The sequence below is a fragment of the Scyliorhinus torazame genome, chromosome 13, assembly GCF_047496885.1.
Source record: "Scyliorhinus torazame isolate Kashiwa2021f chromosome 13, sScyTor2.1, whole genome shotgun sequence".
NCBI lineage: Eukaryota > Metazoa > Chordata > Chondrichthyes > Carcharhiniformes > Scyliorhinidae > Scyliorhinus > Scyliorhinus torazame.
In genome coordinates this window covers 80,208,624-80,233,107 of record NC_092719.1, presented here as the reverse complement: position 1 = coordinate 80,233,107, position 24,484 = coordinate 80,208,624, and the positions used below count along the sequence as shown (strand labels likewise).

Here is a 24,484-nt window from a genome sequence, read left to right as displayed (position 1 = left end):
GGGGGGGGCAGGGCCCGGGCGGGGAAGCGAGAATTGTTTCCCGCGCTTAGAATGGAGGGGTGAGGGGGAGAGCCTGTGGATGGGGAGCGGGAGAGGGTGTGCCACACAATGGGAGGAGTCGAAGGGGAGGCGGGAGTGGCCGGGGTCAGCAGGAGTCAGCTGACTTGCGGAAGTGCAATGTGGGGAGTAAACCAGCTAGGATGGGTCCTAGCCGGGGGGGGGGGGGGGGGGGGGGGGGATCGAGGGATCGAGTTGCTGCTGCTAAGGTCAAGGAGGAGCTGGAACGAGTGAGGGGGAGGGGGTCGAGACGGGGGTATGCCACTGTGGGGAACGGGCCGGGTGTGGGGTGCGGGCGCGTGGGTGGCCGAGGAGGGGTCATGGCTAGTCGGCGGGGGAGGGGGCGGGTAGGGGGATAACCTGGAATGTAAGGGGACTGAAAGGGCCGGTTAAGCGGGCCCGCGTGTTCGTGCACCTGAAGGGGCTCAAGGCGGATGTGGTTATGCTCCAGGAGACACACCTGAAGATGGCAGACCGGGTAAGACTGAGGAAAGGGTGGGTAGGTCAGGTGTTTCACTCGGGGCTAGATGCCAAAAATCGAGGGGTGGCGATCTTGGTGGGAAAGAAGGTGTCATTCGAGGCGTCGAGCATTGTGGTAGATAATGGCGGTAGGTACATAATGGTAAGTGGTAAGTTGCAGGGAGAGAGGGTGGTACTGGTCAATGTGTATGCTCCAAACTGGGACGATGCGGGTTTTATGCGGCGTATGTTGGGTCGGATCCCAGACTTGGAAGTGGGGGGCCTGATAATGGGGGGAGACTTTAACACGGTGTTGGATCCGGCACTGGATCGCTCCAGGTCTAGGACGGGTAGGAAGCCGGCGGCGGCTAGAGTGTTGAAGGGATTTATGGACCAAATGGGAGGAGTGGACCCTTGGAGATTTGCAAGGCCGGGGGCTAGGGAATTTTCATTCTTCTCACATGTCCATAAGGCTTATTCTCGAATCAACTTTTTCATTTTGAGTAGGGCACTGATAGCGAGAGTAGAAGATACCGAGTATTCGGCAATAGCCATTTCGGACCACGCCCCGCATTGGGTGGACTTGGAGATGGGGGAGGAGAGGGACCAGCGCCCGCTGTGGCGCTTGGAGGTGGGGCTGTTGGCGGACGAGGAGGTGAGCGAACGGTTCCGAGGAAGTATAGAGAGGTACTTGGAGACCAACAACAACGGGGAGGTCCGAGTGGGGATGGTATGGGAAAAAGGCAAGCCGGATGCTGGCGCATCAGCTTCGGAGGCGGGATTCAGCTAGGGAGATCGGGGGAGTTAAGGACAGGGGAGGGAGCGTGATGCGGTGTGGGGTTGGCATCAATGGGGTCTTTAGGGACTTCTACGAGGAATTGTACCGATCCGAGCCCCCACGGGAGGAGTGAGGGATGGGCCGCTTCCTGGACCAATTGAGGTTTCCAAAGGTGTTAGAGGGACTGTGGCGGGACTGGGGGCCCCGATTGGGCTGGAGGAGCTGACCAAAGGGATAGGGAGCATGCAGGCGGGGAAGGCACCGGGGCCGGACGGTTTCCCGGTCGAGTTCTATAAAAAAATATATGGACCTGTTGGGCCCGCTGTTAGGTGCCTTAACCCTGACGATGTCCCGGGCACTGATCTCCTTGATCCTGAAGCGGCACAAGGATCCACTGCAATGTGCGTCTTAGACTGATTTCCTTGCTAAATGTAGATGCCAAGGTGCTGGCGAAGGTCTTAGCCACGAGGATTGAACGCAAATGTGCGGAGGCTTTCGAACGTAATCATGATGCCGGCGAGGGAGGGGGAGGCGGAGATGGTGGTGGCGATGGACGCTGAGAAAGCCTTCGATAGGGTAGAGTGGGGGTACCTGTGGGAGGTGCTGAAGAGGTTCGGGTTTGGGGAGGGGTTTGTCAGGTGGGTTAGGCTGTTGTATGAGGTCCTGATGGCGATTGTGGCCACAAATAGGAGGAGGTCCGAGTACTTTTGGTTGCACCGAGGGACGAGACAGGGGCCCCCCCTGTCCCCCCTGCCCTTCGCACTGGCGATTGAACCCCTGGCTATGGCACTGAGTGAGTCGAGGAACTGGAGGGGGTTGGTGCGGGTTGGGGAGGAGCATAGGGTGTCGCTTTTTGCGGACGACCTGCTGCTGTATGTGGCGGACCCGGTGGGAGGAATGCCAGAGGTAATGAGGATCCTTAGGGAATTCGGGGACTTTTCAGGGTACAAGCCCAACATGGGGAAGAGCAAGTTGTTCGTGGTTCACCCAGGGGACCAGGAGAGGGGGATTGGCGAGCTCCCACTAAAAAGGGCGGAGATATTTGGGGGTCCAGGTGGCCAGGAGCTGGGGGCCCTCCATAGGCTTAACTTTACAAGGCTGGTGGAGCAAATGGAGGAGGAGTTCAAGAGGTGGGACGCGTTGCCACTGTCCTTGGCGGGTAGGGTGCAGTCAATCAAAATGGTGGTGCTCCCAAGGTTTTTGTTCCTGTTCCAGCGCCTCCCCGTGTTTATCCCAAAGGCTTTTTTCAGGCAGGTTAACAGGAGTATAATGGGGTTTGTGTGGGCGCGAGGGACTCCGAGGGCGAGAAGGGTGTTCCTGGAGCGGAGTAGAGATAGGGGGGGGCTGGCGCTGCCCAACATCTGTGGGTACTACTGGGCCGCCAATGCGACGATGGCGCGCAAGTGGGTGATGGAGGGGGCTGCATGGAAGAGGCTGGAGACGGCGTCCTGTGTGGGTACAAATCTGGGGGCGCTGGCTACGGTGCCGCTGCCGCTCCCTCCAAGGAGGTATACCACGAGCCCGGGTGGTGGTGGCGGCTCTCAAAATCTGGGGGCAGTGGAGGCGGCATAGGGGGGAAGTTGGGGCCTTGGCGTGCACCCCGCTATGGGGGAACCACCGGTTCGCCCCAGGAAGAACAGGTGGAGGGTTTTCGGGGTGGCACAGGGCAGGGATACGAAAGTTGGGGGACCTGTTTGTGGACGGGAAGTTCGCGAGCTTGGGTGAGCTGGAGGAGAAGTACGGGCTCCCCCCCGGGGAACACCTTCAGGTACTTACAGGTAAGGGCGTTTGCCAGACGGCAGGTGGTGGAATTCCCGCGGCTACTGCCACACACAGTACAGGACAGGGTGCTCTCGGGGGGCTGGGTGGGAGTGGGGAAGATCTCGGAAACTTACCACGTGATGCAGGAGGAGGAGGAGGCCTCGGTGGTGGAGTTGAAAGGTAAGTGGGAGGAGGAGTTGGGAGAGGAGATCGAAGAGGGGACGTGGGCAGATGCCCTAGGGAGGGTGAATTCTTCCTCTTCGTGCGCGAGGCTCAGCCTCATACAGTTTAAGGTGCTGCAAAGGGCACACATGACCGGGACAAGGATGAGCCGGTTCTTTGGGGGTGAGGACAGGTGTGTTAGGTGCTCAGGGAGCCCAGCAAATCACACCCATATGTTCTGGGCATGCCCAGCGCTGGAGGAATTTTGGAAGGGCGTAACGAGGACGGTGTCGAGGGTGGTAGGATCCAGGGTCAGACCGGGCTGGGGGCTTGCAATATTTGGGGTGGCAGAGGAGCCGGGAGTGCAGGAGGCGAAAGAGGCCGGAATTCTGGCCTTTGCGTCCCTGGTAGCCCGGCGAAGGATTCTCCTTCAGTGGGAAGATGCAAGGCCCCCAAGCGTGGAATCCTGGATCAGTGATATGGCAGGGTTCATTCGATTGGAGAGGGTGAAATTCGCCTTGAGAGGGTCGGTACAAGGGTTCTTTAGGCGGTGACAACTGTTCTTAGACTTTCTGGCAGAACGATAGACATTGGTCAATGGCAGCAGCAGCTCGGGGGGGGGGGGTTTACTTTATTTTTGTTTATGTTATTTACACTGGAAGGGTCTGAGGGGGTGTATACACCTGTTGTCTTAAGTCGGGGTGTTAATGTTAATTTATTATTTATGTGGGGGGGGAGGGGTTTGGGGGGTTGCTTTTTTAGATTGTGTTTTGTACTTAACCCTGTTGGGTTCTTTTTTCTTTCTCATTTTGTTATTGATATTTTATGAAAACCTTTAATAAAAAGTATTTAAAAAAAAAAAAGAAAAAGATCCAGCATCTGAACAAACACACCTCTATCCCCCTATAGTGCAAATGCAAACTTTACCTTACACAGCTCTGCAGCTGGCCCCAGATCCATGCAGCAGGCAAAACAAATAACGTCCAAAAAAGCAAGAAACAAGAAACTTAACCCATAAACACTACAGCAAAATTCAAAGTTCAAAGTTCTCAGTCCGACACCAGTCCTTTCCTTTTCGCGAAGTCCAGGCGACTCAAAATAGTAATGTTGCTCCTCGTGTGTGACCCAGAGGCAGGCCGGATACAACAGCCCAAACTTCACTTTTTTCTTGAAGAGGGTCAACCTAATCTGGTTAAACCCCGCTCTTCTCCTGGCCACCTCCGCACTCCGATCTTGATAGATCCGCAGGATACTGTTGTCCCATTTGCAGCTCTGTGTCTGCCTAGCCCACTGTAAAACCCGAACCTTATCCAGGTATCTGTGGAATCTCACCACCATTGCCCTCGGGGGGGTCTCCCATTTGCGGCTTCCTCGCGAGCGCTCTGTGAGCCTTGTCCACCTCCAAGGGTCAGGGGAATGCCTCATCCCCAGCAGCTTCTCGAACATGGCCGCTTTGTATGCCCCAGCGTCCGCTCCTTCGGACCCCTCTGGGAGCCCTCAAGCACTGCCGACGGGACCTATTCTCTAGGTCCTTCACCTTCTCCAGGAGCCTTTTCTGCTGGTCTCTTAGCAACCCCACCTCCAACTCCACCGTTGTTTGATGTTCCTCCTGGTCAGCCAGCGCCCTCTCTACTTTCTGGATCGCCTGATCTTGGGCATCCGATCTAAGTTCCAGCCGCAAAATTGCCTCTTTAATCGGGTCCAAGCAGTCCCGCTTCTGCTTGGCGAAGCCCTCCTGGATCACTTGCATCAACTGCTCCTTGACCACTGGGTCGACAAGCCAGAGGTCCGGTCCTCCGCCATGCTTCTTTCCGGTGTTGCTTCAGTCAACCCTTTTTTGTCCTCTGTTTCTGCCTTTATGAGCACTTCTCGTCCTCCTCTCTGTGCACCGATGTGGGAATTTAGTCCACAATTGCCTCTGTCATCAATTTTTCAAATCAAGTCTGGTAAAATATCAGGGGAATAGGTTCAAAAGTCTGACCCGAGCGGGAGCCACCAAATGTGCGACTTACTCCTTCATAGCCGCCACCGGAAGTCATTTCTAAGAAGTTTAACAGAAACATACTTACAAAAACCACAAGGTCTTTGTTTGACGAGGCAAGCTGGTTTGAACAGAGCTTTTCTTCCTTCAGTAGCACTGAAGAAGAGAGGTAACTTTCGCTAAAGTGCCTCCTCCTTATATACATAAAACCTTTTAATCCGTCAAGGACTGTTTCTGTTATCTTATCACTTATTGTTGGTTCATTGCCTATAGTCAAATGGCTAATTTATGTATTATCATCAATATATGTTTTAATGATCTTCGTGTCTGCGTGAATGTCAGGTGTCTTGAGATATATTGGCAAAGAGGGAATCGTATAGAGATCTGTCTCTTGGATTTTCTTGGATATATAGATTATCAAACAGACACTTCTTTGAGGGTGTTATTCTAACTATCAAGAGTTATATAGTTAAGGAAACATTTGTTGTCCTGTTTATCTGAAGAATGTTCCTGTCCTCATGGTTTGAATAATTATAGTTGTAGGGGAGTGATCTAGAGAAATTTACGGTCTGTCAATGCAAGGATTTCCTTATCCTGTATTTGTTTGGAATGTCCTAATGATCCTTGAAGTCAGCTAGGAGTTTCTCCCTTCAAATGGTGACTTTTGGACGACCTTTAGCTGAAGTGGTTTTATTCCACTTTGAATTAAAATACTGGTCGTATTAATTTCTGTTGCCTTATTTCAAATCGAATTCTGCGACGAACGTAATATCCATCACAAGGTTACCAAACTTGACAGTCTTCTAAGAGGTTGGAAGAGACTGGTGGTGCAGAATCAATTGTAAAACTGGCAAAAAGGGGGAAGGATTGTTGTCGACTGGTAAGCTGCCAATGGAGCAGTTGATGAGCTTGATTAATGCCGAATTTCAGCAGTGGTGTAAGGAAATGCAGAGTGATTAGTCAAAGGCGATTGAGGGGCACTGGCACCTCTTCGAGGGACCTTGGGAACGGATGGAAAAGAGCCTCGAGGTGCAGGGGGCGATGATCCAGGAGGTGGAGAAGGTGGTGTCTGACCAGAGTGACCGGATTGTTCCGCTGGAAGCAGAGATGGTAATCCTGGGGACATGTGTAAGATGCTACAAGCAAAGGTGAAGGACCAGGAAAAAATCTTTGGATTGTGGAGGGAACTGGTGCAACGGACTATGTCATGAGGATGCTGGTCAGGTTGAAGAGAAGGTGCTGCCCCTGAGGCAGAGACCAAGAGTGGGGAGCCGCCGCGGGCGGTGATTATGCGTATGCGCAAGTTCCAGGACAAGCAAAAGATTCTGAGGTGGGCCAGGATTGTGATTGGGAAGGAAACCGAATCCGGGTTTATCAGCTGACATCAGCTGAGCTGGCCAAGAGACAGGCAGTTCAACAAGGCAGTGTTTACCGTTGGCAGATTCGGTTTAGGGCGCTGTACCTGGCCAGACTTTGATTCAATTTCGAAGGCCGGGAATATTACTTTGGGACACTGGCAGAGGCAAATGACTTTATTAAGGAACATAAGCTGGGGAGGGATGAAGGGGGAGCGTGGGTGAAAGCTCTGTCTCAGTTGAATTTTGTTCTTTGTTTCTGTTTGCCAATTGGGAAATATTGTTATGGGAGGTGGTTGCACCCCCTTTTTGTATTTTTTGTGTATTTTTGTATTGAAGTTAAATTGTCACTTTTTCAGAATGGAGGCCCTTTGGTGTTGGGGGTATAATGTTTAATTGTATTGCAATCTGTTGGTTATGCTCTGTGCAGTGCATGAGGAGGTGTTGTGGGTTGGGGTGGGGTGGGGCGGCTCGAGAATGTTCTGCATGGGGACCATTTTGGGGTGATGTTTCTCACTTTGGGTTGGGTATGGGGTACGGGGGGGGGAAGATCGGGGAGGAGGTCTGGAGAGAAGCAACGGTGGGTGCAGTTGGGATGGGTAGAGGGGGTGGGGATGGTGTTTTTTTGGGTTAGGGGCTTCAGGTGGGTGTCATCACACTAGCAAGAAATACTAGTGAATGGAAGTGAAGTGGGGGCGGGGGTAGGGTCTGCAGTGATTAGCCAGTGTGGGACCAGAGAGATGAGGGAGGCAATTTGGCTGTTATGGAGTGGGAGTTTGGTCATGGGCAGGGTGGGATGCCATCTTGGGTGGGCCCAATTCAGAGTGGAATGGGGTTAGGAGCCTAAGGGTGACGATGGTGGACTCTAAGGGGGGGGAGAAGCCTCCGGTGAGAATCGTAACATGGAAAGTCTGCGGGTTAAGTGGGCCGGTTACGTGGTCCCGGGTATTTGTGCACTTGGAAAAGTTTGAGAGCAGACGTGATTTTCCTGCAGGAGACGCACATCCGAGTGAAAGATCAGGTGAGGTGGAGGAAGGGGTGGGTGGGCAAATGTTCCACTTGGGGGTTTGACTCCTGTTGAACACGAAAACGGGAGGTGCAGGATCCAGGGGCGGGGGGCGGTTTGTGATAGTGAGTAGGAACTCTGGTGGTGTTGGTAAATGTGTATGCACTTTATTGGGATGATGCCGGATTCATGAAGAGGCTATTAGGGGCAATCCCGGATTTGGAGTCTCACCAGCTGATTATGGGAAGGATTTTAATTGAGTATTGGAGCCGAGGGTGGATAAAACATCTTTTATTCATCATACAATATGTGGTGATATTTTCCTGTAAAACTGATCCCCCCCCCCCCCCCCCCCGCGGGCTCGGCCCTATACAGCCCCTCATAAAAACCTTATTTATCCTCTCTGGATCCGACACCTCACCTTCACCTGAACAATGGGGAGGTTAGAGAATAGCGTGAGAGCTGGGAGAGTTTATGGAGAGGATTGGATCCCTGAAAGTTTGGGAACCCAGGAGAGAGGGAGTACTCCTTCTTCTCGCTTGTGGATAAGGTATATTCCCAGATTGACCTTTTTGTGGTGAACAGGGCAGTGCTGATGGGGTTGGAAGGTGCGGAATATGCGGGAACAGTGATTTCAGACCACGCCCTGCACTATCTAGATGTAAGACTTTGTTCGGGTCAGGTGCAGAGGCCGGGGTGGAGGTTGGATTCGGGGCTTTTGGTCAAAAAGGAGTTCTGTGGGAAGATGGCAGTGGTGATTAAGAATTATGTTGAGGGGCGAAGAGGGGGGAAAAAGGGGGGAAAAAGGGGGGAGAGAGGATTTTTATGTTGTTAATCCTGCGACCCGGTAGCTTCTCTCTCTTCCACAGGTTGTGGGGGAGGGAGGAAGGGAGGTGGAGGAGTTGGGGGCGTTGGCCATTGGGGGCGGAGCCAAAAGGGAAGCGCGGGCTTTGTTCCCGCGCTATGATAATTATGGCGGGAATAGGGAAGCAGGAAGGAGGGGGCGTCGCACGGTGCGAGCCGAGGTCACGGGGGGAAGCCGAGGTCGGCCAGAGTATGCTGACTTCTGGGAGCAACATGGGGGGTGTAACTACGCTAGTGGGGGATCTAGCGGGGCGGGTGGGAGGGGGGGATTTACTGGGTTGCTGCTGCTGGGGAGAAGGGGGAGCTGGTATGGGGTGGGGTGGGCCTGGGCGGGGGGCACCGCCTGGGGGGGACACAGCTGCGTGGGAACCGGGTGAGGAGCTGGGTAAAAGGGGATGGCTAATCGACAAGGGGGGGGGGGGGGGGGGGGGTAAAGAGCCCCCCAACCCGGCTGATCACGTGGAATGTGAGAGGGCTGAACGGGCCGATAAAGAGGGCACGGGTACTCGCACACCTAAAGAAACTTAAGGCAGATGTGGTTATGTTACAGGAGACGCATTTGAAACTAATAGACCAGGTTAGACTTCGCAAAGGATGGATGGGGCAGGTGTTTCATTCGGGGCTGGATGCGAAAAACAGGGGGGGGGTGGCTATATTAGTGGGGAAGCGGGTAATGTTTGAGGCAAAGACCATAGTGGGGGCAGATACGTGATGGTGAGTGGCAAATTACAGGGGGAGGCGGTGGTCTTAGTGAACGTATATGCCCCTAACTGGGATGATGCCAACTTTATGAGGCGCATGTTAGGACGTATCCCGGACCTAGAGGTGAGGAAGTTGGTAATGGGTGGAGATTTTAACACGGTGCTGGAACCAGGGCTGGACAGATCGAGGTCCAGGACTGGAAGGAGGCCGGCAGCAGCCAAGGTGCTTAAAGACTTTATGGAGCAGATGGGAGGAGTAGACCCATGGAGATTTAGCAGACCTAGGAGTAAGGAGTTTTCGTTTTTCTCCTATGTCCACCAAGTTTATTCGCGAATAGACTTTTTTGTTTTGGGAAGGGCGCTGATCCCGAAGGTGAGGGGGACGGAGTATACGGCCATAGCTATTTCGGATCACGCTCCACATTGCGTGGACTTGGAGATAGGGGAGGAAAAAGAACGGCGTCCACCCTGGAGAATGGACACGGGACTAATGTCGGATGAGGGTGTGTGTCTAAGGGTGAGGGGGTGTATTGAAAAGTACTTGGAACTCAATGATAATGGGGAGGTCCAGGTGGGAGTGTTCTGGGAGGCGCTGAAGGCAGTGGTTAGAGGGGAGCTGATATCAATCAGGGCACATAAAGGAAAGCAGGAGAGTAGGGAACGGGAGCGGTTGTTGAAAGAACTTTTGAGGGTGGACAGACAATATGCGGAAGCACCGGAGGAGGGACTGTACAGGGAAAGGCAAAGGCTACATGTAGAATTTGACTTGCTGACTACGGGCACTGCAGAGGCACAATGGAGGAAGGCACAGGGTGTACAGTACGAATATGGGGAGAAGGCGAGCAGGTTGCTGGCCCACCAATTGACGAAAAGGGGAGCAGCGAGGGAAATAGGGGGAGTGAGGGATGAGGAGGGAGAGATGGAGCGGGGAGCGGAGAGAGTGAATGGAGTGTTCAAGGCATTCTATGAAAGATTATATGAAGCTAAGCCCCCGGATGGGAAGGAGAGAATGATGTGTTTTCTGGACCAGCTGGAATTTCCTAAGGTGGAGGAGCAGGAGAGGGTGGGACTGGGAGCACAGATCGAAATGGAGGAAGTAGTGAAAGGAATTAGGAGCATGCAGGCGGGGAAGGCTCCGGGACCGGATGGATTCCCAGTTGAATTTTACAGGAAATACGTGGACTTGCTCGCCCCGCTACTGATGAGAACCTTTAATGAGGCGAGGGAAAGGGGACAGCTGCCCCCGACTATGTCAGAGGCAACGATATCGCTTCTCCTAAAGAAAGAAAAAGACCCGCTGCAATGCGGGTCCTATAGGCCTATTTCCCTCCTGAATGTAGACGCTAAGATTCTGGCCAAGGTAATGGCAATGAGGATAGAGGATTGTGTCCCGGGGGTGGTCCATGAGGACCAAACTGGGTTTGTGAAGGGGAGACAGCTGAATACGAATATACGGAGGCTGCTAGGGGTAATGATGATGCCCCCACCAGAGGGGGAAGCGGAGATAGTGGTGGCGATGGATGCCGAGAAAGCATTTGATAGAGCGGAGTGGGATTATTTGTGGGAGGTGTTGAGGAGATTTGGCTTTGGAGATGAGTATATTAGATGGGTACAGCTGCTGTATAGAGCCCCGATGGCGAGCGTGGTCACGAATGGACGGGGGTCTGCATATTTCCGGCTCCATAGAGGGACGAGGCAGGGATGTCCTCTGTCCCCATTATTGTTTGCACTGGCGATTGAGCCCCTGGCAATAGCACTGAGGGGTTCCAGGAAGTGGAGGGGAGTACTCAGGGGAGGAGAAGAACACCGGGTATCTCTGTATGCGGACGATTTGTTGTTGTATGTGGCGGACCTGGCGGAGGGGATGCCAGAGATAATGCGGATACTTGGGGAGTTTGGAGAATTTTCAGGATATAAACTGAATATGGGGAAAAGTGAGTTGTTTGTGGTGCATCCAGGGGGGCAGAGCAGAGAAATAGAGGACTTACCGCTGAGGAAGGTAACAAGGGACTTTCGCTACTTGGGGATCCAGATAGCCAAGAATTGGGGTACATTGCATAGGTTAAATTTAACGCGGTTGGTGGAACAGATGGAGGAGGACTTCAAGAGATGGGACATGGTATCCCTGTCACTGGCAGGGAGGGTGCAGGCGGTTAAAATGGTGGTCCTCCCGAGATTCCTTTTTGTGTTTCAGTGCCTCCCGGTGGTGATCACGAAGGCGTTTTTCAAAAGGATTGAGAAGAATATCATGAATTTTGTGTGGGTCGGGAAGACCCCGAGAGTGAGGAGGGGATTTTTGCAGCGTAGTAGGGATAGGGGGGGGGGGGCGGGCTGGCACTACCGAGCCTAAGTGAGTACTACTGGGCCGCCAATATCTCAATGGTATGCAAGTGGATGGGAGAAGAGGAGGGAGCGGCGTGGAAGAGATTGGAGAGGGCGTCCTGCAGGGGGACTAGCCTACAAGCTATGGTGACGGCGCCGTTGCCGTTCTCACCGAAGAAATACACCACAAGCCCGGTGGTGGTGGCTACTCTGAAAATCTGGGGGCAGTGGAGACGGCATAGGGGTAAGACGGGAGCCTCGGTGTGGTCCCCGATAAGAAATAACCATAGGTTTGCTCCGGGGAGAATGGATGGGGGATTTGGAACATGGCAAAGAGCAGGAGTAACACAATTGAGAGATCTGTTTGTAGATGGGACGTTTGCAAGTCTGGGAGCGCTGACCGAAAAATACGGGTTGCCCCAAGGGAATGCATTCCGGTATATGCAACTGAGGGCTTTTGCGAGGCAACAGGTGAGGGAATTGCCGCAGCTCCCGACGCAGGAGGTGCAGGACAGAGTGATCTCAAAGACATGGGTGGGGGACGGTAAGGTATCAGACATATATATGGAAATGAGGGACGAGGGGGAGATTATGGTAGATGAGCTGAAAGGGAAATGGGAAGAGGAGCTGGGGGAGGAGATTGAGGAGGGGCTGTGGGCTGATGCCCTAAGTAGGGTAAACTCATCGTCCTCGTGTGCCAGGCTAAGCCTGATACAATTTAAGGTGTTACACAGGGCGCATATGACTGGAGCACAGCTCAGTAAATTTTTTGGAGTAGAGGATAGGTGTGCGAAATGCTCGAGAAGCCCAGCGAACCACACCCACATGTTCTGGTCATGTCCGGCACTACAGGGGTTTTGGGTGGGAGTGCCAAAGGTGCTTTCAAAGGTGGTGGGGGTCCAGGTCGAACCAAGCTGGGGGTTAGCTATATTCGGGGTTGCAGAGGAGCCGGGAGTGCAGGAGGCGAAAGAGGCTGATGTTTTGGCCTTTGCGGCCCTAGTAGCCCGGCGCAGGATACTGTTGATGTGGAAGGAAGCCAAGCCCCCGGGTGTGGAGACCTGGATAAATGACATGGCAGGGTTTATAAAGTTGGAACGGATTAAGTTCGTCCTCAGGGGATCGGCTCAAGGGTTCACCAGGCGGTGGCAACCGTTCGTCGAATACCTCACAGAAAGATAGAGGGAATGGAAAAGAAGAAGACAGTAGCAGCATCCCGGGGGGGGGGGGGGGGGGGGGGGGGGGAGAGGAACCAGAAGGACTCTCAGGGATGTTAGTGTATATGTAAAATATGTATAGGTTGTTGTTATAGGTAATTGTATATTGGACTGCTAAATTGTATTTTTGGAGAGTATTTATTTGGGACAAGGCAGTTGCCACTCAGTTTTGTTTTTTTAATTTCGATGTTGTTTATATATTATTTATTTCTTGCTTAAAACTGGCCATTGTTATTTATATTGTTATATTACTGTGTAAAGGATACACAATGTACTGTCATGGTTGGCCAAAAATTTTGAATAAAATATATATTTTTTTAAAAAGAATTATGTTGAGCTTAATCAGAATGTGGAAGTATCAGCAGCCATGTTTTGGGAAGCCTTGAAGGTGGTGGTCCAGGGGGGGAAATTATTTTGTTCAAGGCCATAAGGATCGATGGGGAGGGAAGAGCATCGGTGACTGTTGGATTAGATAGTTGAGGTCGATAGGAGGTACTCTGTGACCCCACAATGAAAGAAGTTGCAGGGGCAGTTCGACTGCTTGACGACGGGAAGGACGGTGGGTCAGCTGCGGTGGGCACAGGGGTGCAGTGAGTATGGGGAGAAGGCCAGTTGCATGCTGGACCACCAGCTGCGGTGACAGACAGCAGTGAGGGCCATTCTTCAGGTGAAGGTGGGGAAGAGCCATGGTGTCGGATCCAGAGAGGATAAATAAGGTGTTCAAGGCCTTTTATGAGGTGCGGTATAGGACCGAGCCGGGGTGGGGTGGGAGGTGGTGGTGGGGGGGTGGGGGGGGGGGGGGTGGGTGGGTAAGAGATAAATCATCAGTTTTACAGGAAAATATCACCACATATTGTATGATGAATAAAAGATGTTTTTAAAAAACGACTTGAATGGCCTTATTCTGGTCAGACTGGTTTCTGATAAATCTATTCCTGAATCAGCAACTGAAGTAATACCCAGTTCCCTTGTCTGTACATTTTGTTTTAAATAGGAACCACTCTGGCTTGTACAGTGCAATGTTGTTGGGGAGGTTAACAGCACCATTCTGATGACATAGATATTTTTATCCTGTGACAGGATACAATGGCCACTGAGCTAATGTGCACAGAAAGAAGGAAAATGGTCACTGGGAATGGATTCCTAACTGTCCAGCTGCATGGGACCATCAAAAGTGCTTTCACAGGGCAGCACGGTGGCGCAGTGGGTCAGCACTGCGGCCTCACGGCACCGAGGACCCAGGTTCGATCCCGGCTCTGTGCCACTGTCCGTGTGGAGTTTGCACATTCTCCCCGTGTTTGAGTGGGTTTCGCCCCCACAACACAAAGATGTGCAAGCTAGGTGAATTGGCCATGCTAAATTGCCCCGTAATTGGAAAAAATTAATTGAGTAATCTAAATTTTAAAAAAAATAATTAAAAAATTTAAAAGTGCTTTCACAGCCAATTGAGTAAGTACTTTTGAAGTGCGGTCACTGTTATTATCCAGGAAACAAGTCAGCTAAATTGTGGCACAGCAAATTCCCACAAGCAGCATGTTGGTTTAAAAGATGAATATTGAGTAGACCTCCCCTGCTCTTTCGAGAAGAGGCAGGCGATCTGTGAGGTGCCCCCGAGAGGGCAGAGGGGGTCAGGGCTTGCCCACAGTTCAGTACTCCCTCAGTGCTGCACAGAGGGCCAGCTGAGATGGAGTGCTCAAATCGCACGAGTGGAGACTTAAACCCCCTCTTCTGACTCCGAGTCCGGAGGAGCAGCGACCTCTGCCAGCTTGGGTAAGCTCAGTGGACGCTGCCAGGCTCACAGGCTGCTTCTCTGAAGCTTAATGCAACAGCATTTGAGGATTAAACTCAAAACGTCCACATCATTCCCCACTCCTGCTCTTTCAGCTGCTCTCTGCTATGATAGTGATCAAACTTTCCAACACATCTGAATAAAAACCCCAGTGACAAATGATTGAACACACCTCCCTAACCCTGTACTGATATATATATTAAAAAGCACCTTTAGGCTGGGAGAATCGGCAGGTCGTTCCGGACGAGATCCACACGTTTCAGCTGGGACTCTGCTCCTGTGCTGTGCTCCAAGGCAGATGCCGAATCCGGTTCCAGCTCCGACCTTGTTCTTCCAACCAAGAGGAATCCAGTGTAGGGCGGAGTCAGGTCAGAGGGAGGGAGGGAGAAAGTTTGGTCGGGCAATTCACCGCCTTTCCCCTGTTCCAAGGGACAGTGACAACGAGCTTTGGAGAGTTGGTCACCTCCCCAAGTAACCCTCTCCTGTTGCCCACACTGTGTCCAGCACGGCTTTCTGCAGCTGCTCAGCGCCTCCCGAGTACGATCCTCTTCATCACCAATCTCGCCTTGCTTACACTGGACTCAAATTAAATAGAAACCCTTCCAACATCTCAGAGTGGGAATATTATTCCTTCCTCCTCTCCAAAAACTGGTTACACAAGTACGGTTTCCAAAATCTCCCTTTGTGATATGTTCCACCTTTGACTTTAAAAAAAATAAATCTGTCTTTTAATTGCAAACTTTGTTCACAGTTCTCTCGTCATCATATTTACATCTATTGCTGACCAGTAGATTCGGTTTAACCTTTGCCCATTTTGTAGTCTTTACACTGACTCGACACCACCCTGCTTTGTGCTGCTAAGGTAGGCAGGTAGGTAGGTTTGCTGTGCTCCCTCCAAACAAAATAATTTCTTCATCCAGCTTGTTCAATAGCAAACAACGTCAGTGCAGTATCCAATGTCATACTTGTGCCTCTTAAATCATTCATACTGGGCTTAGCTCCAAGTTCCAAGGGTCACTCTGAACACTGCATGCTGACATATTTCATATTAACTTGTAAAATGTTGTTTTCATGTCAAAATGCAAAAAGAAAACCCACAGCACAACTTTCAAATTAAAACAGCTCTCATCCTCCAGTATGTGGGGGATTTCGAACAAGGAGGCATACTTTTAATACCAGAACAAGGCCACCGAGGAGTGATAGTAAAAAGCGGAGGGTCAGTCCAACATTTTTCATGCCAGATTTTTGAAGGGTCATGAGGAATATAAAGCAAAGGTGGATAAATGGAGTCCTGTTCCAATGCTCATAGCCCCTCCACTGCCAGGTTTGCTCAGTTGGCTGGACAGCTGGTTCCTGATTCAGAGCGTGGGTTCAATTCCTGAACCGGCTGAGGTTATTCATGAAGGTCCTACCATCTCAACTTTGCCCCTGGCCTGAGACCCTCAGGTTAGATCACCACCAGTCAGCTCTACCCCTCAAAAGGGGAAAGCAGCCTACGGTCATCTGGGACTGTGGTGATTTTTCTTACTGATATGCCCTTTTGAATTTCTTATTCCCATTTCTCACTCTGCTCTTATTAAAAGATAACTGTTTTTGAAAATAATAAAAAAATCTTGACTGTGGAATTCCAATATAGATCTGGGACTTGAAGCTCCAGCTTGGTTTGCCTTCCACCTCTCCCAAACGTAATTCCTTGAGAGGGGACAGTCGCGTGGGAAATCAGCACCTTAAAGTAGAAAAAGTACAAAGTGATCTTATCAATTGTTTTTCGATCCTGAGATAATCATTCTGGGAGATAGTCATTCTGGAACATCGGGAGGGTGGGGCAAATGCCACACACTAAAAGACATCTAGTCCTGATTGACAACTTCAAATTTATCTGATTGCTATTTATGGGAGCCTGGTGTTCCAACTTGCTGCTCTGTATCCGACATACGACAGTGATTAAGCTCTGAAAGTACTTCATTGGCTGTAAAACCATTTGGCCCATAGGTCATGAAAGGAGCTATATAAATGATTTTAAATGTTCTTTTCTCACCGGTCAACTCTTCCATGGTTCACAGGGAGTAATTATTTTTATTTGATTATTAAAAGTTAAATCTTCACTGAGATTGATCTTCCTCTTACCTTCAATATTGAGGGGGTCGGTTAGCTCAATATTGAACGACTGGTTCATGATGTGGAGCAATGGCAACAGATCAGGTTCAATTCCTGTACCACTTGAGTGTTATTCATGAAGGCCCAACCTTCTCAATTTTGCCCCTTGCCTGTGTGATGAATGTAGTAATTTCAGATATATAGTATATGCATTCGGGAAGTAATGGTTAAAAGCCTGGGTTAGTGTGTGACTGCTGCAGGCATGTTTTTTAAAATCCTGGTTTGAAATACAGCCAGGCTTTTTGGAGACAGGTGCAATTAAAGCATTGTAAAATTTTGAGCTAATGGACTTTTGTTTATATAAGAGGGTTCCCGGGGAGTACATAATTAGAGACTTGTGTTCAGCTTAGCAAGATGATGTAGTTAATGGGAGGAGCCAGGGGCTGAAGCAGTCAGGTGTTGAGTTTAGCTTTGGATTAGGATGTGAACAGACAAGAAACTGTGCTCTCACTACAGTTTGGGGTTTAGATCTGGGTGTGGACAGACTAGCAGTTTATTTTCAAAACAGTTCAGTGAAAGATTTGAATATGTAACAGATCATCTTAAGACAGTAAGTTAAAGATTTGCCTGTGTGAATAGGAAAGAAGCAATTTCAAAGGCTGGCAGTTTAAACAGTAAGTTGCGACAAGCAAGAATCTGTAGCTGATTCTTGAAGGATATCACTTTCTCAAAGTGGTTTCTCTAAGACATCTCTTTACAGCAAGCATTCCTGCGTCTTCTACCCGTATTTAAAAGTGGGTGTTGTCTGAGAGGAGATAAAGTTAGTGGTTAGGATTGTTTCATTGTATTGTTAAGCACTGCTTAACTGGTAATTGAAAGCTATTTATATTTATAATGTTAAATTTATTCATACTATGTGAATAATAACAAAGTTTGTTTTAATATACCATATCCCTATTTGTGTGTGAAATCGCTCCTGGAGCGAAGTATCCTTTCCTCACAGTCTTACAAATTAAAATAAAATATTGGGGTTTCTGTACAGTATCCTAGCAACTGGTCTGGTCTGGTATCATAATGCCAGTGGTGTGGTGACCCGCAGGTTAAATCACCACCAGTCAGCTCTCAAAGGGGGAGAGTAGCCTATGGTCCCTCTGGGACTATTTCAATATGATTGTTACACTTTGTATGATTTTAAATTGGAAACTGGTGGGGAAAAGGACTCTTTTAAAGGACTTTCCAGAGCCTCAGGAAGGCTTCACAACCAATGTAATCCTTCTGATCAATGTGAGCAAAAAAGGCAGCCAATGAAAAATAAACAGCAATCAGCAAGCAAATAAAAACAGTTCATGTGGTTTAGTGATGTTGGCTGAGAGATAAACATTGGCCAGAACACCAGGGAAAATTCTCCCGCTCTTCCTCAAACTGTGCATGGGATCTTTTGGTCTGAATTCTCTAGCCGTTCGCTGGCGGCTGGATTCTCTGGTCCCTCTGGGAAAACACCACCACCCGTGGGTTTCCCGATGGCGTGGGGTGGCTTCAATGTGAATTTATATTGACAATGGCATGAGCAGAGAATCCTGCCGCCATCGAATGGTGCGCCTCCTCCACACAGCTGAGAGGCAGGAGAATCCCATCCATTACGTCTATTGGAGGGGACAGACAGGACTGTACTTTAGCATTTCATGTGCAATGTGGTAGTAATTTAATGGAACAAAGAATGATATTACAAATTTGACATCTACACTGGGTAGTCTCTTGGGTTCAGCTTCATCAGTAAGGAGAGCCGACACTGCTTCAACAGCACCTTCCAAACTTGCAACCTTTACCACCTAGAAGGACAAGGGCAGCATATACCTAGGAACACCACCACCTGCAAATTTCCCTCCAAGCTATACACCATCCTGACTCGGAAATATATCACCGTTCCTTCATTGTCGCTGGGTCAAAATTCTGGAACTCCCTCCCTAACAGCACACGGACTGCAGCAGTTCAAGGTGTCTCAGCACCACCTTCTTGTGGGCAATTAGGGATGGGCAATAAATGCTGGCCGAGCCAGCGACTCCCACATCCCCTGAAAGAATAAAGAAAACTCTCTATGACTCAGCAACTACCTTGATTGCTCAATATCTACATACATGACAAGAAGACCAGTGTTGTAAGAATAAGTTATTCATTGTGTGAAGTGTGTACTTGCCACCATGTGCATCTCTGTTATCTTCTGGAAGGTGAACTAATGAACACTGTGGAGAGTTCAGGGTGAATTCAATTCTCCTGTCAAGAGCTGTCCAACAAATATTCCATTGTGTTCAGGGCTATTCACATCTCCTCTGATAATGCAGCAGCCCAAGCCAGCTCACAGCATAACTTGGACAATATCCAGGCTTAAACTCCCAAGAAGCATGTAACATTTGCATTAAATATATGTCAGGCAATGAATATTGTTAGCAAGGTTTGGCTTAGCCATTTCCCCCTGATCGTTAGTGGCACTACCGTTGTCAAGTATTTTAGTTTAGGAAGGGTATGAATGATTATGTAACCAAGCCAGGTAAATTGAGTTAAAGTTCAGATCAGCCATGATCTAACTGAATAGTCTTACTGGCTCCAAGGTGAATGACCTACTCCTGGTTCCTCGGCACTTAAGTCACCACCATCAACATGCTTTGGAATCGAAGGTCATCACTAACCATGAGCTTAATGGGACGAAGAATATCAACTCTGTGTTTACACGAATAGGGTACAGGCGCGGTACACTTTGGCATGTGGCTCACCAACTAATGCCTCACCAACCCAGAAAATGGAAATCCGAGCTCCAGCTCTGAATTCTGGGTTAACATACTGCGGGATACATGTGTGCAGTAGGTGTGTGTGATCTCCCCCACCATCATTCAGATTCTAAGCGCCTTCCTGTTTTGAGGACTTTTCAGCCTGTTAGTATAAAGATGGTTACAGTGTGTGCTGCCAGACTATTAACCATCCTCTTAATCTTTCCACTTCTCCAAACTGTTTTCCAAGTGAAGATGACAGTGACCTTCCTAGTTATACAAAAATTCTAGAATGAAATTGGAATATCTCTGAATCCTTTTCCCGGGCCAGAATTGATAACCCCAGTTTACCAGTACTACCAGTAAAGGGCCAAGGTTCGTACTGCAAGATGTGAACAAGATTGAAAAGAGTCACTTTTCTCCATCAACGCAAGGTAATATTAAAGTGATTGCAGTCTACAATCTGAAGAATTCTCCACAAAAAAATGTCAATAGATAACTTAGTTGTGACATAATATAGAAAAATTAGATAGAACATAGGAAGAGGAGGCCATTCAGTCCGTTAAACATGTTCTCCAATTCAATCAAATCACAGCTAATCTGTTTTTCAACTCCATTTATCACCTTTGGTTATCCCTTGACATCCTTAGATAACAACAGTCCCTCAGTGGCAAACGTGAAAAATCTAATAGCCTTTCGGTCTGTGTGAAGGAGTTTCCTGATTTCACTCCTAAATGACCTATCTCTACTTTTAAACTGTCTTATTCTGAATTCCATCACCAGCGGAAATGGGTTTCTCTTTATCTACTTTATTGGAGGTCTTGTGGTACAGTGGGTACGATCCAGATGATGGGACTGGGGCATTCTGGCTAGGTTTGTCGATGATACAAAGATAGGTGGGGGGGGGGGGCAGGTAGTATGGAGGAGGGGGGGAGGCTGCAGAAAGATTTAGACAGTTTAGGAGAGTGGTCCAAGAAATGGCTGATGAAATTCAACGGGGGCAAGTGCGAGGTCTTGCACTTTGGAAAAAAGAATAGAGGCATGGACTATTTTCTAAACGGTGACAAAATTCATAATGCTGAAATGCAAAGGGACTTGGGAGTCCTAGTCCAGGATTCTCTAAAGGTAAACTTGCAGGTTGAGTCCGTAATTAAGAAAGCAAATGCAATGTTGTCATTTATCTCAAGAGGCTTGGAATATAAAAGCAGGGAATTACTTCTGAAGTTTTATAAAGCATTAGTTAGGCCCCATTCAGAATACTGTGAGCAATTTTGGGCCCCACACCTCAGGAAGGACATACTGGCACTGGAGCGGGTCCAGCGGAGATTCACATGGATGATCCCAGGAATGGTAGGCCTAACGTACGATGAACGTCTGAGGATCCTGGGATTATATTCATTGGAGTTTCGGAGGTTGAGGGGAGATCTAATAATTTCCTCCGGGTGCTCCGGTTTCCTCCCACAGTCCAAAGATGTGCAGGTTAGGTGGATTGGCCATGATAAATTGCCCTTAATGTCCAAAATTGCCCTTGATGTTGGGTGGAGGTGTTGAGTTTGGGTAGGGTGCTCTTTCCAGGAGCCGGTGCAGACTCAAAGGGCCGAATGGCCCCCTTCTGCACTGTAAATTCAATGATAATCTATGATTAATCTAGGACAAAGGTTCGGCACAACATCGTGGGCCGAAGGGCCTGTTCTGTGCTGTATTTTCTATGTTCTATGAAACTTACAGGATAATGAATGGCTTAGATAGGGTGGACGTAGGGAAGTTGTTTCCATTAGCAGGGGAGACTCGGACCCGGGGGCACAGCCTTAGAATAAAAGGGAGTCACTTTAGAACAGAGATGAGGAGAAATGTCTTCAGCCAGAGTGTGGTGGGTCTGTGGAATTCATTGCCACAGAGGGCGGTGGAGGCCGGGACGTTGAGTGTCTTTGAGACAGAAGTTGCTAAATTCTTGATTTCTCAAGGAATTAAGGGCTATGGAGAGAGAGTGGGTAAATGGAGTTGAAATCAGCCATGATTGAATGGTGGAGTGGACTCGATGGGCCGAATGGCCTTACTTCCACTCCTATGTCTTATGGTCTTATGGTAGTGTCCCTGCCTTTGAGCCAGAATCTCCAGATTCATGCCCTGTTCCAGGACTTGATGGCCAAGGAAAGTGTGTTCTTAGCATGGCCAGGCAGGCCGAGTAGCAACCTACAAATCCTTCCAACACACACCAATGGCGGGCGGTAAGAGTTGGAGGATTGCTAGTCAGCCATGTGATGGAAAGAACGTTGGAGCCTCAGATCTAAATCTTCTAAACTCATGTTTTATCAAAGACATTCAGATTGTTTGAGTCTGTATTATGCATAGTGTAAGGGCATTTTTCTAACTGTATTAATTTTCAGCTAAGTTAATAATGGGGGATCTCACAGTAAATACAAATTACACCACCAGATCTCAGAATCTTCAGAGGGACGTTTGTTTTTTCTTTCATTAACACATTTTTTCTTTCATTAATGAAAGAAGTTTCAACCCTTTCCCCAACCTCAAAAAAGACAATTTTGAAATCTCTGCTTTGCTATTTGCAAGCCAATTTGCAAGTTATGTTTTCTGGTCTCTCTGGGTTTCTGCGCATACGTGGCATTTTTAATTGCGAGATCTACCTTGATCAGCTGTTGGCAGCATTCTCTAAGTTAAGGCTGCAGGATACACAGAGTATAAAAACTTGGGTAGAACGTATATTTTAAGGAATGGAACATTTCAAGATCAGAATAGCAATTACTTTCCCAGGGAGACTGAACAATAGAGATTAATCCTCCCTCTGAAATTAGATCAGAAACATACAGCCAATTGCTATGAAAAATAATAGATGACCTATATTCAAAAAAAACAAATGGTTACATAGCTGGGCATCCTCAATGACAGATAAATAATTCACTTCAAAAATAGGAGAATTAAAGGGAAAAAAGGCTTGTATTTCTTTCACCCCTTTCCCAGCTTTACAACATCCCAAAGTGCTTTACAGCTAATGAAGTAGTTTTGAAATGGAGTCTGTGATGAATGTAGGAAATTGTTATATATTTCATATTCATATTTGTGGCAGTAATGTTATTTTAAAAACCTGCTTTAAAATACATACAGGCAGTATGTCTGCTAAAGCTGTAATTGAGGTGTCATAAAAGAGTGAGGTAATCATTCATTCAAACCACTTACATAGTTATGAATAAAGAGCTGATGAAACATTGGATGGTTCCCTGGAGTGTAGCTAAGTTATGAGGGATGTATTTAATCATAAGTAGGTCATGGAATTTAGTGATATACATATATTGTAATTAATGGGAGGAGCCAGGTCTGTCTGTAGTTTTACAGTCTGTTATAAGATTTTAAGATGAAAAGCAATTTGCCAAAGGATTTGAGTCTGACAAGAGAGAAGTGTGCAGGATCTGCTCTGAAAGGAACTCTATCCAAAAGTGTCTACAGAGCTAAGCAAGAAACCTGTTAATTGGAATTAGTAGCAGGTGTAGTTAGCAAGTTCAAGTTTTTCCTTTAATTTAAGAACTGTTTGACTGATAATTGTAACGCTATTTCTTGATGTTAATTTGATTAAATATGGACTTCCGGTGGCGTTCGTGAGCGGAGAGGTCGCAGCAAAAAGGCTCCCGCAGTTCCACGAAGTTGGGGCTTTTTCAGGGGGTCTCCAGATTTAAAATTAAATTTAAAAAAACAAAAACGTTTCTAATGTTTCCCGCGAAATCGGGAGCAGGGGAACTGGGCCCTCGGGAGAGGAGAGATCCGGCGGCGGCACCCACCCCCCCGCCCCCACCCCCCCCCCCCCCCCCCCCCCCCAACGCACGCAGCAGAGCACAGGGCAGGACAAGCGGTGGCCAGGACCGAAGCGGCGGCCAGGGCCTAAGTGGGGGCTGAACCTGCAGGGAGGAAGGAACGGAGGAGCGACCGACACCACCACCCCCCAGCAGGAGGGCGCAGGGTGCGGCGAGCGGCAGCCCGGACCGAGCATCGTGGACAGCAGCAGGGAACGAAGCGGGGACCGTCCGACCGACCCCGCCCGGGGATATTGGGGCAGACGTAATCAGGAGACGGGCCGAGTTTAATAGAGCGAAAGCAGCTCTTCACAAGAGCAACGTGTGTTTTGGTATGCTGTACCCAGCGAAACTCTGGGGCACATACCAAGAAAGAGAATACTTCTTTACAGCCCCTGCCGAAGCAAACAGGTTTGTCGAGGAACACGGGCTGGAAAACCACCAGCGAAGGTAGAAATGAGGGGCCCCCTGGCAGGGGGCAACAACACGCTGATGGGGGGGAGGGGAGGGGTGAGGCGACGCCAGGCCCCCCCGCCCCGCCACGGCGAGCGCACCCTGAACAAAGAACAGACCACTGCCCGAGGGACCGCTTCAGGTGGGAGGCCAGGCCCCAGCACAAGGCAACGAGAGTAGCGGAGAAGGGAGAGCAAGCAAGAGGAGTGCAGGGTAGGATAGGGGAAGAGCGGGCAGAAAACCGTAGAGGCCGGGCAGGGTAGAAGCAAGACAGTAACTCCCGACAGGGGGGCCACCGTCCTAGCGGGAAAGCTAGCGCCGGGGGCATGCAACAAAGCAGGGCCACAGCGCGCCCCCAACAAGGGGGAAGGCGCCAGGCTGGAGGTGGGGGGGACCACTCAATAGAGACGGGAGTGCAAACTGGGACAGGAACAGGGGAAAGAGGGACAAAGGAGGGGTACAAGGGAGATGGGGGAAAGGGGAGAGACCGGGAGGGGGGGGGACACAGGGAGGGAGAGACCGGGGAGGGGGCGACACAGGGAAGGAAGGACAAACAGGGCTAGAAAAGGAATTGGGCTACAAAGTGCCACAACCAAGGGCTTGAAACAAGGAATCGCTGCAAGCACCCACCCAGTACGATCTCTGGGCGATGGGAGACCCCAGAATGCAGGGGACTACCCGCATGGCGGTCGCACAGTGGGCGGCCTTGTCAGGTACCCCCGGGACAAAGGGAAACCCTGGAGTGCAGGGACCCGACTGCATGGAGAGAGCTATGACAGCGGCCATCCTGGACCACCCCCTAACAAAGGGAAATCCCGGAGGGCAGGGGCACGTCCACCAGGTAAGTATGGTTAATCCCACTGGGGCGAGGGGGCAGAAGCCCCCCACCAGGATAGTCACCTGGAACGTAAGGGGACTCA

The 24,484-nt window shown here is 49.6% G+C and overlaps 1 protein-coding gene across 4 annotated transcripts in view; it reads right to left on the bottom strand.

Annotated features, from left to right (window-relative positions):
* plekhg7 (pleckstrin homology domain containing, family G (with RhoGef domain) member 7) overlaps window positions 1–24,484 on the bottom strand; it is a 190,263-nt gene that overhangs the window by 132,857 nt on the left and 32,922 nt on the right. The window contains exon 1 of one of the 4 annotated variants that reach the window (XM_072471861.1): window positions 14,660–16,033. The exons of 1 other annotated variant lie outside the window; for it this stretch is intronic. The gene's annotated coding sequence lies outside the window, so the exon portion shown is untranslated. Of the gene's footprint in view, window positions 1–14,659; window positions 16,034–24,484 lie in introns of those variants that run through there. 2 more of the 4 variants (XM_072471860.1, XM_072471858.1) reach the window with 2 other exon arrangements.